General features: G+C 32.7%; 1 long non-coding RNA gene across 1 annotated transcript; it reads right to left on the bottom strand.

Annotated features, from left to right (window-relative positions):
* Positions 1-1780: 1780 nt before the first annotated feature.
* On the bottom strand, positions 1781-3637 carry LOC148761209 (uncharacterized). The gene is made up of 3 exons (XR_016027808.1): positions 3543-3637; positions 2809-2892; positions 1781-1975 (listed from the first exon to the last, which is right to left on the bottom strand). It is a non-coding gene; the product is annotated as an uncharacterized LOC148761209 (long non-coding RNA).
* Positions 3638-14115: the final 10478 nt, after the last annotated feature.

The raw sequence follows: 14115 nt of genomic DNA, 5'->3' as shown, positions 1-14115 counted from the left end.
CCAAGGAACGGCTATGTTTTCAAAACAAAAACATGATTTATGTGAAATGTGAATTTTAATGGCCTTGGCGGTCTCGGTAGGATGCCTCGGCCAAGGTGTCCCCGAGAATGGATTTATGGCACAAGCCTAGATTTTTGTGAGATTCATAAGCCTTTTTACGTATTTTGAACGAGATGTGTTCTAATTGTATAACCCAGTTTATGATGATTTACTTTATTGTCTCCATGTACTTAACTCTAGATGTTTATGATGATGTATGTTTACTCATTGGGATTTTATAATCTCACCACCCTCATTTCCACCCATTTCAGGTTCAATGTAGATTGTAGATAGCTGATCTCATTGAGGACTACAGTGGGATCTGCATTTTTCAAACCGTAGGTTCACAGTCCTCTTTACTTTTGTTTATTCGGGGGCACTCTTGTTATTGTAAATTAAATTAAATATTTTGGCTTACTGTATTTAAGTATGTATAAATTTATTTAGCTTTTATGCTATAAAAATTATTCACGTATAACTATATAAATATTGTTTTATAAGAAAATAGAATATTTTACTTAATATTTCTTTTATTTTCTTATTATATTCAAATAACCATAATTTCGTTTTAAATGAAGATTTTAGACTTTTAAACTCATTTTGAATATGAATTATGTGTTTTGTACTTGTATATTACGTTTTAGACAATTTCAAAATTTTTGAAAAAAATGACCAAAATACCCTTGTGAGCCGAAAAATTAATATTTTATTTGTTTAAAGTTGGAAACAGCTTAAAATCTTTTAGAACATGATATTTGACAATGGTTGCTCACAAAGGAACAGAGAAACTGATAGTAAAGCCTTGCGAGGTTTAGGGTTGACATTCCGAGCAATGAGTGTCTATCGGGACATCGCGACGGTTGTCACGGGCTCGAGGGGAGTACAGGGTCATTATTTCCTTATTCCTTTTATTTCTTTATTCCTTCTTTTTACTCTTTTCTTTTTCTTGTTTTTTAATAAAAGAAAAGGTAAAAAAAAATCTGTTGGGGTTGTAATTGCTGCCCTAATTATATTCCCTTATAGGACATTATTTTAATAAAAAATAATATATTCATAAAATGAAATGTAAAGTAAAACAAGAAATTAGCACTTAAATATTTGTTTTTAATGATAAGTGTGTTAGGAATTTGTGACACCTCGTACCCTCGTACAGAAGTTAATATGACCTTATCAACGAGACAAAGGGTCAATGGATGCTGATTTAAGCGCCAAAGAGCGAAAAAGGGTGAAAGGAGTATTTTAAAATAAACTATCTTACACGAGAGGAAATCATAATAAAATAATAATATTTTTATAAAGGGCAAATTAGTGTGTCACGACCCGGTACTCCCCTCGAGCCCGTGACAACCGTCGCGGTGTCCCGGTAGACACTTATTGCCCGGAATGTCAACCCGAAACCCCGCAAGGCTTTACTATCAGTTTCTCTGTTCCCTTGTGAGCAACCATTGTCAAATATCATGTTCTAAAAGATTTTAAGCTGTTTCCAACTTTAAACAAATAAAATATTAATTTTTCGTCTCACAGGGGTATTTTGGTCATTTTTTCTCAAAAATTTTGAAACTGGCTAAAACGTAATATACAAGTACAAAACACATAATTCATATTCAAAATGAGTTTAAAAGTCTAAAATCTTCATTTAAAACGAAATTATGGTTATTTGAATATAATAAGAAAATAAAAGAAATATTAAGTAAAATATTCTATTTTCTTATAAAACAATATTTATAGAGTTATACGTGAATAATTTTTATAGCGTAAAAGCTAAATAAATTTATACATACTTAAATACAGTAAGCCAAAATATTTAATTTAATTTACAATAACAAGAGGGCCCCCGAATAAACAAAAGTAAAGAGGATTGTGAACCTACGGTTTGGAAAATGCAGATCCCACTGTAGTCCTCGATGAGATCAGCTATCTACAGTCTATACTGAACCTGAAATGGGTGGAAATGAGGGTGGTGAGATTATAAAATCTCAATGAGTAAACAGACATCATCATAAACATCTAGAGTTGAGTACATGGAAACAATAAAGTAAATCATCATAAACTGGGTTATACAATTAGAACACATCTCGTTCAAAATACGTAAAAAGGCTTATGAATCTCATAAAAATCTAGGCTTGTGCCGTAAATCCATTGTCGGGGACACCTTGGTCGAGGCATCCTACTGAGATCGCCAAGGCTATTAAAATTCACATTTCACATAAATCATGTTTTTGTTTTGAAAACAAGTCGTTCCTTGGCGTTGGCTGAGTTCCCCCTCACGTGGTGGTTTAGCGTGAAGTGAACCCTAAACTTTACCTCATGAGATACCTTACGTGCCTCTCCGTTCGAGGTAAGAATATAATGGGGTTTACCGTGCCCCTCTAAAAGGCTGGTTCACAGAAACCCCCTACTGCAGTGATTAATTAATATATAATCCACCATATAATAAAACTCAATAACATGATATGGCAATTTCATAATTCGTAGTTTTTCAAGGCAACCAAACAATTCGCATTTCAATACAATTGCCAACTAGCCAATCATGCTCGATTTATCATAAGCCAGTCAATTTAAACAATCAAATTGCCACAATTAACAGTCTCCGTGTACTCTATTTTTCAAAATCATTATTAATTCCAAAACAATTTATAAATTAATTTCATTGAAACTCATTTATTCATAAAACATGAAAATTTACCTTTTTAATTTCCTTTTTCCATAGAATTCATGAAGCATCTAAAAACCACGCTAGATAATTAAAATGACAGTAAGTTTACTCACAATGTCTAGAATGCAGACTTTCGAAGCACTCTGTCTACTGGTCCTCAGATGCAATTTCCTTGCCTTTATCGGAGGACTCACCACCTTGACACAGTACAAAATCGAGAATTTCACCAAGTTGGTACTAAATCAAAATTAAACTAATTTCGACTACCAATGAATGATATGGAATGCAAAAATGCACTGGTAACTGTCTAAACTCAGTATTGGCCTAATTCGTCTTATCACCCCGATTAAATTCCTAACGCGTCCGTTTAAACTCCAATTTAATTCTTTTCAGTTTCTATACCTCAATTGCACCCAAATTAACTTAATGTCCCTTAGTGTGGTGCAAATTATCAGTCTCGATAGTAAATTACGAAAATACCCCTAGTGGGTAAAAATTCGTATTTTTGCTCCGAAAATTCCCATTATTTTTCTAGGCTCATAATTCATTATTCCCTAACCAATTCTCCTAGAATAAAATCAAACTCATCCTCACTCACTACATGGTAAATTCATCCATTAATGGTTGGGGGAGAAAATAAATTCTTTTCTTGTTGTTTTGTTTCTAAATATGCTAAACTAACTAAAAACATTAACATAAATTAAAATCAAATAAATCCAACAACTTTCTCTCTCCAAACCCATTTTTTGCAGAATTGAATTCATCATGAAAACATGTAATTTAATCATGGAAAATAAAGAGAAATGCTTGGGAATAAGAAAACTCAAGCTTAATAGAAAAATCTCACCTTTTTCACTTAATTTCCTTGAAAATTCACACTTTTTCTTTGATTTTCTCTCTCTAGGGTTTTGTTTCTGTTTTCTATCTCTTCTTGCTGGTTTGGCCGGCCATGGGGTGGAAGATGAGCTGATTTTTGTGCCTTTTAAAAAGGAAAATAATAAATTAATAAAGGCATGACACGTGGCATCATGTCATTGGTCCGTTTTTAAAATTTTAAAAATTTAAACAATTTATCTCCACCACAGGATTAGTCAAGGGTCAAAGATGAAGATAAAGGAAGACCATGTGCTGGAAAAATATCCTGGTGGTGGAAAATTACAATTTTGCCCCTGAGGTGGCAAAATTACCATTTTACCCTTTTACTCCAAATTATACCGAAATTAAAATTTTTCACTTCTAAACCTCAAATCATACTCCAATAAGTCAAATGGGGTCAAAAAAATCTTTTCTAAAATTCCCATTTTGTCCCTGGGTGGCAAATGACCATTTTGCCCCTAGTTAGTGAAAATTCCGATTTGACTCCAAATTGATCCTCAAACTCCAAATTACCATTTTAAGTCATCCATGAACTGTGAAACTCTTAATCTCACCTTAAAATTCCTATTTGATCTAGTTTGAGGATTAAATAAACTTTGTTGTACCTCTAGGTACAATACCGACTTTTGTAAATTTTTCGGGACTCTCCTCGCATGCAATCATGCTATCATCACATGTATGTCATGAATAGTATTTTATAAGGTCGGGCTTTACATAGTGAGTTAAAAGGTGATTCGAAAGTGAACCGGGGCAAAGTAAGATGTTTTGGAGCTCTAGAAGGCTAGTGGAGAATTTTGAAATAAAATAATATTAAAATATAAATACTTTATCTGTGGTTGAAATTAATCATGAAGGATGAGTATATGGCTAATCTAAGTGGGGGAAAAGAAATAAGAAAGAAGTTTGAAGAAAAACGACAGTAGTTGTGCCCGTGTGTCTTTATTAAATAGAGTTAGAGTGGGTAAGTAAATATTTAAATATTATGGTGATACCGTGTTGAAGTGGAAACTTTATATTTTGTTTACACACATGTAAACGAAGAAAAATAGAAGGCAATTGAAATTGAAAGATTGTTGGGAGGACTAAATTAAAAGGGGGAGAAACTTGGAGGGTAAAACGATAATTTTTTCATAAGCTTGGTCAAAGCTTCCAAAAGGAAGCTTGGACTTCTTTTCCTCCTTATCCATGGCTAGTCCTTATCTTCTCCATAAGGCATTTTCTTCTTCTCCTCCAACCCAACGCCATTTTCTCCCTTGCAACAAAAATTGATCTATTTTCTTTTCCCTTTTCTTTCTTCTCTTGATTCTTCATTCTTCTATCTTCTCCTTGTTCATCAATCCACCATTCTCCACCCCATTTTCATGACAAATGGGCTTTGGGAGAGAGAAAAGAAAATTTTCTTTTTTTTTCTTTATTTTTCCATTATACTCCACTTTCATCACTACCCAAGCTTTTTAGCTTCGGATCTGCGTTTGAAAGCCAAAAGATATACATTTTCAACTCTTGGATTTTGAAATTTATGGGTTTATATATATTTTCAGATTTTATTTCCTAATTTTCTTCAAATTTCTTTTCTTGGAAATATTAGGTTTCTATTGATCTGTGTACCTCCAAGCTCATCAAGGTAAAGAAACTTTAAATTGGAATAGTTGGTCTAATGGGTTTGTGAATTAGACTAGAATTTTAGGTTAAATGTTAGGTTAGAGTGTAGATTGTCTAGTGTAAATTTATTAAAATTATTAGATTCAATTTATGACATTATTGAGGTTGTTATGGTTTATTGACAAATATAAGTGCTAATGGTACTTCAGGGCTTACTTGGATTAGGACCTTGTTGGTGCTAGTTTTGTAAGGTGAGTGAACTTGCATTTAAAAGGTTTTGAACAAATGCATATGTGTTGAATGAAATGCTAGCATATCCTTGGTTGACTTTTTTAAAATTTATACACGAGAATAAGCTTTTCACAAGTGATACTTCTATGTTTTTAAATGTAAAATGTGATGAATTACGTATTTGAAATATTATGTTGAATTACCAATTGAATTGTGGCATGTGATGTATTGTTATGCAAAGATTCTTGATACATGTTGTTATGTGTGCCATGCATGGCAATGTAATGTTGAATGATAATTATAACCGTGCATGTGCGGTGTGGGAGAGCACATGTTGATGATATATGCCATGTGAAGTGTGGGAGAGCACATGATGATGATATATGCCATGTGCGGTGTGGGAGAGCACATGATGATGATATTTGCCATGTGTGGTGTGAGAGTGCACATAAGGATATTAGCTATGTGCGGTGTGGGAGTGCACATGAGTTGAGTTGAGGATGGCAGTTGTATGCATTGAGCCATGTTGTCTTGTTCAGATTGACCTTGATGTGTTTCATGCATGTTTGAAATGTGATTGCATTGAACGTTGAAAGTTGAATTTCCTAAATGTTTTAAAATGATTTAAAAGTCAACATGGCATCGAGTTTGTTTATGATATACAAATTGCATGGTTTCAATACAAGTGCATTGTGTTTTCGAAAGATCTTTCTTATCGTTTGCTTGTTCCCTTCCTATGTTCACTCACTGGGTTTATACTCACCTTTTTCAACTTCATGTTTTAGTTTTTAGGATCGAAGGTAGTTGGATCCTAGGTCGAGGTGTGCCCTCCTATTCATCTTTCGGTAGGTTCACTACAACTCTCAATTATAGCACCCACACCTAGAGTCACTTCGCTGGTTGTCAAGGGTCTGTTGTATGTTTATATGTGATGGTTTAATGTAAATTGTGAGATTTGTTGTGAACTTTGTATGTACTTGGTTTTCACGACTTAAATTTTGAAGAGTTTGTTACTAGAAATTACGAGTTTTAGATCGTAAAGAAAAAAAAAAGTGATAGTTGGACTACTGACGAGTTTACATAGAGAGGCTTGCTTGGGCCTGGTGTGCTATGCCTATTGGGCCCATGCGCCTATCATGGCTCGGGTTTTGTGTTGTGACAGAATTTGAGGATATGGTGCTTGGAAAGAAAGTATATTCTCATGTTCAATTCCATTTATTTTATTTGTAGTGAAAGTACATTTTGATAATAAGATAAAGAGTTTGTTTTAAGTAAGCATTTATTATCTAATTAAAAAGGTGTTGAGATTCTAATGAGAAATTAAAATACATGTATGCAAAGCCATACATAGAAGACATGTATTTTAATAGAATCTAAAATTGTTTTTAATTGAATAATAAAGCTGGTCACTTTATTATGTTAAGACTATAGTGTCCAGATTACTTCCAACAAAATAAGTCTCAAATCATCGACGTAGTTGACTTTAAGTAATGACATTATCAAGCGAACTAGAATCACATGAGACTTAAGTTTAAGTTAAACCGTTTTCTTAAATCTTAATCTCACACTTATACATTCGCTTATGGTAGAATCGTAATCTTGATGGATAGTGGACTGATGTTTTATCTCCTTACAATCTTTGATATACCATGGGCACGATTATCTTAATGCGTTGATCTAGACTTCATATGTTAAGATTATAATTGAGGTGATCTTTCGGGAACATATATCCAAATATTGGAATTCACAGTATTAACATAACTTCTAATGATTTTAAGCAAATTGGTGATTTAATGTAGGCCTCGTAGATTGATGAATTAGCTACTCATCACATCTTACTGTTCAAAAGATTAGATCTCCAATATTGGATCACTAATTGAATGAAATATGAGACTAGAGGACAAAATTGACATAAAGGGTAAAACGATAAATTTACTTATTGTCATTAGATGGCTATGAGGGTTTACAACATAAGGTTTGCAATTTGACAAACCAATATTAAAATTTACATATTGGATATTTCTCGTAATTGTAGATAATTCAAGAATGCAACCATGAATCTATGGTGGAGTGATTCCATGGTTAATAAATTAGAATTATTTTTAATGAGATTAACAAATAATCCTATGTTTATTGGAGTTTGAAATATCTACGTCCAATGCGACTCTCCACTTAGCTTCGTAGAATTCAACTAGTTTAAGATGGAATGCGTGTTTAATTATTTATGCAAATTAATGTTCAAATTTGATAACTAAATGTTGTCTTAATTTAGAAAAGGTGCATATAATGTTTTAATTATAAACAAGAGTATATGTGGGTTGATTGAGACAAGAGTTGTCTTAATTGTATTATTTTTTGTAAATCAAAATTATCTTAACATTGAAATATTTTTTATAGAAATATATTTATAAACATAATTATTGACTTATAAATAAAAATAATAATGGAGGATATTTCATTATAAAAATAAAATTGTTAATTCTTTATTTATAATTAGTTATAATTATGAGATAATTATATTACTCCATGTGTGATTAGGATTTTTTTATTTTATTATTAATTCTTTTTAATTAACGATGGATAATAATAAAATAGAATAATCTTAATTTGACATGGACTAGCAATTATAATAAATTAAATAAATTATTATTTAATTGTAATTATAAATGGTAAATATGAATTTAATTTTAATTATTTAAATTAAAAGGAGTTTCAAGAGAAAAATATCTCTTTTTTTATGAGATCGAAAATCACATTATAGATGTGTGATTTTGGCCAAAACCTAACCACTCTCTTTTGAGACAGCCAAACTCCTCCATCTCTCTCTAAGTTTTCTTCTTGCTTTAGCAATTTTATACAAGTATCACACAAAGAAAAATTGCCATAGAAGAAATAGAGAGAAAACTATCTAGTTACCATCTTTAAAAGTATTTCACACCTAGCCCACTCTAAGTTCAAGATTGAAAGATTCTTGAATAATAAGTAGTAATTCAAATTGGTCAGCAATTCCATCAATTAATGTGGTGGTGAATTTACTACAATTCACTTGTGAGACCTCAACCCCTATAGGCTCATAACTACGCATAGACGCAATAACACGGGCTAGGGGTAGTTTCGCCATTTCCTCTAAAAAGCTCCCAGAAGAAGGTTTTATGATATTTTAAGGTCTAAATAGGCATAAGACCAAATAAATAATGTGTAATGACGGAAACATGAAGAAAACTAGAAGTTTCAATAATTTTCACCACAGGGGTAAAATGGTCATTTTTCACCTCGGGTCAAAATTTTTAAGTTTCGTAAACCCGAGTATGTCTAGACCATTATGGACTTATTTTAGCATCAAATGAGTAAAAAGATTGCACCAAGGATTGAAGGAGAACAAGTTAATGTGCTAAGGGCATTTTCGTAATTTCAAGTGGAATGGGTAAGCTTGAGCTATAAATATCTTTTTCTTCCAATAGCTTCTTCATTCTCCAGCAGCTTCTTCTCCTTCTTCTTCTTCTTCCATCTCACGTTGCTCCATCCTCCATGGAAGCTTGATATGAAACTTTCACAACTTTCTCTCTCTAACTCTAATTTTCATACCTTTATGCCCTTTGACTAGAACCCTTGTGCTCTTTCACTCTTTCACTTTAAAACCCTCAAAAAGTCCTGGTTCAGCACTTTCTCTTAGTAGTTGGAGGTTTAGAGAGAGAAAGAGAGATTTTCCACAATTGTTTATGTCACGACCCGGAACCTCCCTCAGGCCCATGACAATCGCCGCGACGTCCCGATTGACACTCATTATCCGGAATGCCAACCGGAACCCCGCAAGGCTTACATATCAGTTTCTTTGCTTTCCTGTGAGCAATCATTGTTAAATATCGAGTTTTTAGAGAATATATACTATTTTAGATCAAAAACAATCAAAATAAAATTTTTTCCACACAGGGGTATTTTGGTCATTTTTTTTTCAAAAATTTCGAAATTGGCTAAAACGTAATATACAAGTACAAAACACATAATTCATATTCAAAATGAGTTTAAAAGTCTAAAATCTTCATTTAAAACGAAATTCCGGTTATTTGAATATAATAAGAAAATAAAAGAAATATTAAGGAAAATATTCTATTTTCTTATAAAACAATATTTATAGAGTTATACGTGAATAATTTTTATAGCGTAAAAGCTAAATAAATTTATTCATACTGAAATACAGTAAGCCAAAATATTTAATTTAATTTACAATAACAAGAGGGCCCCCGAATAAACAAAAGTAAAGAGGACTGTGAACCTACGGTTTGGAAAATGCACATCCAATGGTAGTCCTCGATGAGATCAGCTATCTACAGTCTATATTGAACCTGAAATGGGTGGAAAGGAGGGTGGTGAGATTATAAAATCCCAATGAGTAAACAGACATTATCATAAATATCTAAAGGCGAGTAAAATTGAGGCAAGTTTAAACAACAAATTTCAACCCATTTCATAATGTTTCCAATTTATTTCTTAAACCATAAAATATTTATAATTTACCAAAACAGTTGTTAAGGCTTCTGTCTTTTATTAAAACAAGGCTCAAGCCAAAACTAATCCTCGGGGATACCTTGGCCGAGGCATCTAACCGAGTCCGCCAAGGGTGTTAAAATATTCACACGTGAAACACATTTTTATTTTTAAAACCAGCCGTTCCTTGGCGTTGGCCGAGTTACACATTCACGTGGGGGTTCGACGTGAAGTGAGCTCTAATACTACCCCGGGAGTTACCCTCCTCGCCTCTACAACCGGAGTAACTATATAACTGGGTTTACCGTGCCCCTCTAATAGGTAGTCCACGGAAACTCGTCACTGCAGTGACTAACCCACCAATTTTAATAAAATTTCGACAGTATAACGTGGCTTTTATTTATTTATCCAGCCTGCATAGTAAAAACAACTTACATAAATTTCCCAATGCATTCACAAAATATAGCCACATATACTCATTTCTCATAAGCCATTCCTAGGAAAATATATATTTTTCAAGTCAATTTGCAGCCTCCAATTACTCAATTTCATAATCAATACAATATATTTTTATTTGTCACATTTATTCCTAAAACATCAAAAATCCCGTTTTAATCTCGTTCTCATTTCATAAAATACGTCAAGGGCATTTAAAAATAAACTCTAGATAATTTACAATAACAATAAGTTTACTCACCGTTTGTACAAACTAAAAGCTTTCTAAGCGCCCCGATCACTACTTGTCGGGTACGACTTCTTTGCCTTTTTCGGAAGGCTCTCCTCCTAGACACATTACAAAAATTTACACAATTCATCACATTGATGCTAAATCACTATATAATTAACTTAAATCCTATACTAATGCATGGTATGAAATGCAATAGCCTAAAACGGCTTAAATGCGGTATTAACCTATTTTTGGCACTTTGCCCGATAAATTGCTAACGCGTTCCATTTTAGCTCTAAATCATCCCATTCTCTCTCCAACATTTCTAACTATTAAATATCAGCCAATAACCTTCTAAAAACAACAAAATCAGCTCACTCCCTTCCTTGGAAAATTCAGCCAAAAATGGGACATTAAGTCGGTTAATTTTCTACTTTGTTTTTCTATCACGTTTCATCGTTTTTCATCATTTGCTCTTCATTTTCCTTAGAATAAAATCAATTCATCATCATTGTACAGCATTGAGCATCCAGCCAAGAGTGGGTATTGTGAAAATTTAATGATTTCTTGCCCAATTTAATTTCTAAACACATTTAACTAACTAAAACTATCAATTTAACTAAAAATCAAAACCTAAAAATTTCAATTTCTCTCCCCTAGAATTTCGTCAAGCCCTTGATATCACTTTTTGATCTCTCTCCTCAAGCATGATAAATGGAAATAAAGGCATAGGAAAGGTAGAAATCAAGCTAAAATCGAAAAATCTTACCGTTAAACGCGTAAACGATCGAAAACCGCGAATTTCCCTTTGAATTTTCTTGTTTCTCTTTGGTTTTTCTTTTTTTTCTTCCTTTCCTCTCTATTTCCTCTCTTGTTCTTCCTTATGGCCGGCCAACACTCAAAATTTGGGTTTAAATGGCTGACTTTTCATTAAAATAATATTATTTCATTAAAAAATGTCATGTGTCACTTTCCCATTGGCCCATTTTTAAAATTTCATCCACTTGTTTCCAAATTTTCACCATACACTTGTCCCACATATCCATAGCTTAGATAAAATTCTCAGACTTATCCAAATTCTCGGTGGAGTAATTTTTTTGAAATTTACACTTTTGCCCCCGTAAAAGTCAAAAATTACATTTTTGCCCCAAAAATTGAAAAATTGCCCATAGACATATTTTTCATCCCTTATACTCATGCCATTCTCCAATTTATCAAATTTGATCTAAATTCTCTCAAAATCTCAAATTTTGTCTGTGGGTGGTAAAATTACGATTTTGCCCCTACACTCCAAAAATCACCAGAATTAAACTTTTTCACTTCCTATCATTAAATTATACTCCAAATAGTTAATCTTGGTCAAAAATTTCACTCCATGATCAAATTCTTATCTTAGGTGGCAAAATGACGATTTTGCCCTTGAACATCAAAATTTCCAATTTTACCCCAAATGAACCCTCGAACTCCGAACAATCATTTTTTTCATTCCTGGACTATAAAATATTAAATTTCATCCTACAATTTCTATTTGAACTAGTTCGAGGTTAAATCAACTCAAGTGTACCGTTAGGTACGATATCGGGTTTCGTCTTTTCTTATGTGCTTTCCTAGCATAATAACATGCTATATGTCATGACATGTATTTATAGGGTCGGGTTTTACAGTTTAGAAGCTATTGGAAGAGAATTCAACTACAAAGAAACCCTAAGGTGAGTGATGAAGTAGGCTTGGTTTTAAGTTGTTGATAATGGCTAGTAATTGGGATTATGAGCTGTTTTATTGTTGAGTTGTTTATTCATTTTTTAGTGTGATTAAAGTAGTGCAAGGAATAGCCATTTGATATAGTTGGAAGCTAATTAGGAATGACTAGAAGAATTTGAATTAGAAACTAGCTTTTGGAGTGATATTAATGTAAATTGGATTGGTTGTGATGTTGTGTGTGTATAAGTTCCAACAAGGCCTCACTTGCCCATTTGAACCATTAGTGGATGTAAAGCCCGACCTTATAAAATACTATTCATGACATACATGTGATGATAGCATGATTGCATGCTAGGAGAGTCCCGAAAAATTTACAAAAGTCGGTATTGTACTTAGAGGTACAACAAAGTTTATTTAATCCTCGAACTAGATCAAATAGGAATTTTAAGGTGAGATTAAGAGTTTCAAAATTCATGGATGACTTAAAATGGTAATTTGGAGTTTGAGGATCAATTTGGAGTCAAATCAAAATTTTTACTAACCAGGGGTAAAATGGTCATTTGCCACTTGGGGACTAAATGAGAATTTTAAAAAAGATTTTTTTGACCCCATTTGACTTATTGGAGCATAATTTGACTTATTGGAGTATGATTTGAGGTTTAGAAGTGAAAAAATTTAATTTCGGTATAATTTGGAGTAAAAGGGTAAAATGGTAATTTTGCCACCTCAGGGGCAAATTTGTAATTTTCCACCACCAGGATATTTTTCCAGCACATGGTCTTCCTTTATCTTCATCTTTGACCCTTGACTAATCATGTGGTGGAGATAAATTGTTTAAATTTTTAAAATTTTAAAAACGGACCAATGACATGATGCCACGTGTCATGCCTTTATTAATTTATTATTTTCCTTTTTAAAAGGCACAAAAATCAGCTCATCTTCCACCCCATGGCCGGCCAAACCAGCAAGAAGAGAGAGAAAACAAAAACAAAACCCTAGAGAGAGAAAATCAAAGAAAAAGTGTGAATTTTCAAGGAAATTAAGTGAAAAAGGTGAGATTTTTCTATTAAGCTTGAGTTTTCTTATTCCCAAGCATTTCTCTTTATTTTACATGATTAAATTACATGTTTTCATGATGAATTCAGTTCTGAAAAAATGGGTTAGGAGAGAGAAAGTTGTTGGATTTATTTGATTTTAATTTATGTTAGTGTTTTTAGTTAGTTTAGCATATTTAGAAACAAAACAACAAGAAAAGAATTTATTTTCTCCCCCAACCATTAATGGCTGAATTTACCATGTAGTGAGTGAAGATGAGTTTCATTTTATTCTAGGAGAATTGGTTAAGGAATAATGAATTATGAGCCTAGAAAAATAATGGGAATTTTCGGAGCAAAAATACGAATTTTTACCCACTAGGGGTATTTTCGTAATTTACTATCGAGACTGATAATTTGCACCACACTAAGGGACATTAAGTTAATTTGGGTGCAATTGAGGTATAGGAACTGAAAAGAATTAAATTAGAGTTTAAACGGACGCGTTAGGAATTTAATCGGGTGATAAGACGAATTAAGCCAATATTGAGTTTAGATAGTTATTAGTGCATTTTTGCATTCCATATCATGCATTGGTAGTCTAAATTAGCTTAATTTTGATTTAGTACCAACTTGGTGAAATTCTCAATTTTGTACTGTGTCAAGGTGGTGAGTCCTCCGATAAAGGCAAAGAAATTGCATCCGAGGACCAGTAGACAAAGTGCTTCGAAAGTCTGCATTCTAGATATTGTGAGTAAACTTACTGTCATTTTAATTATCTAGGGTGGTTTTTAGGTGCTTCATGAATTCTATGGAAAAAGGAA

Source organism: Theobroma cacao, chromosome 8 (assembly GCF_053813885.1).
Source record: "Theobroma cacao isolate CCN51 chromosome 8, ASM5381388v1, whole genome shotgun sequence".
Classification (NCBI taxonomy): domain Eukaryota; kingdom Viridiplantae; phylum Streptophyta; class Magnoliopsida; order Malvales; family Malvaceae; genus Theobroma; species Theobroma cacao.
This window is presented reverse-complemented; position numbering and strand designations above follow the sequence as displayed.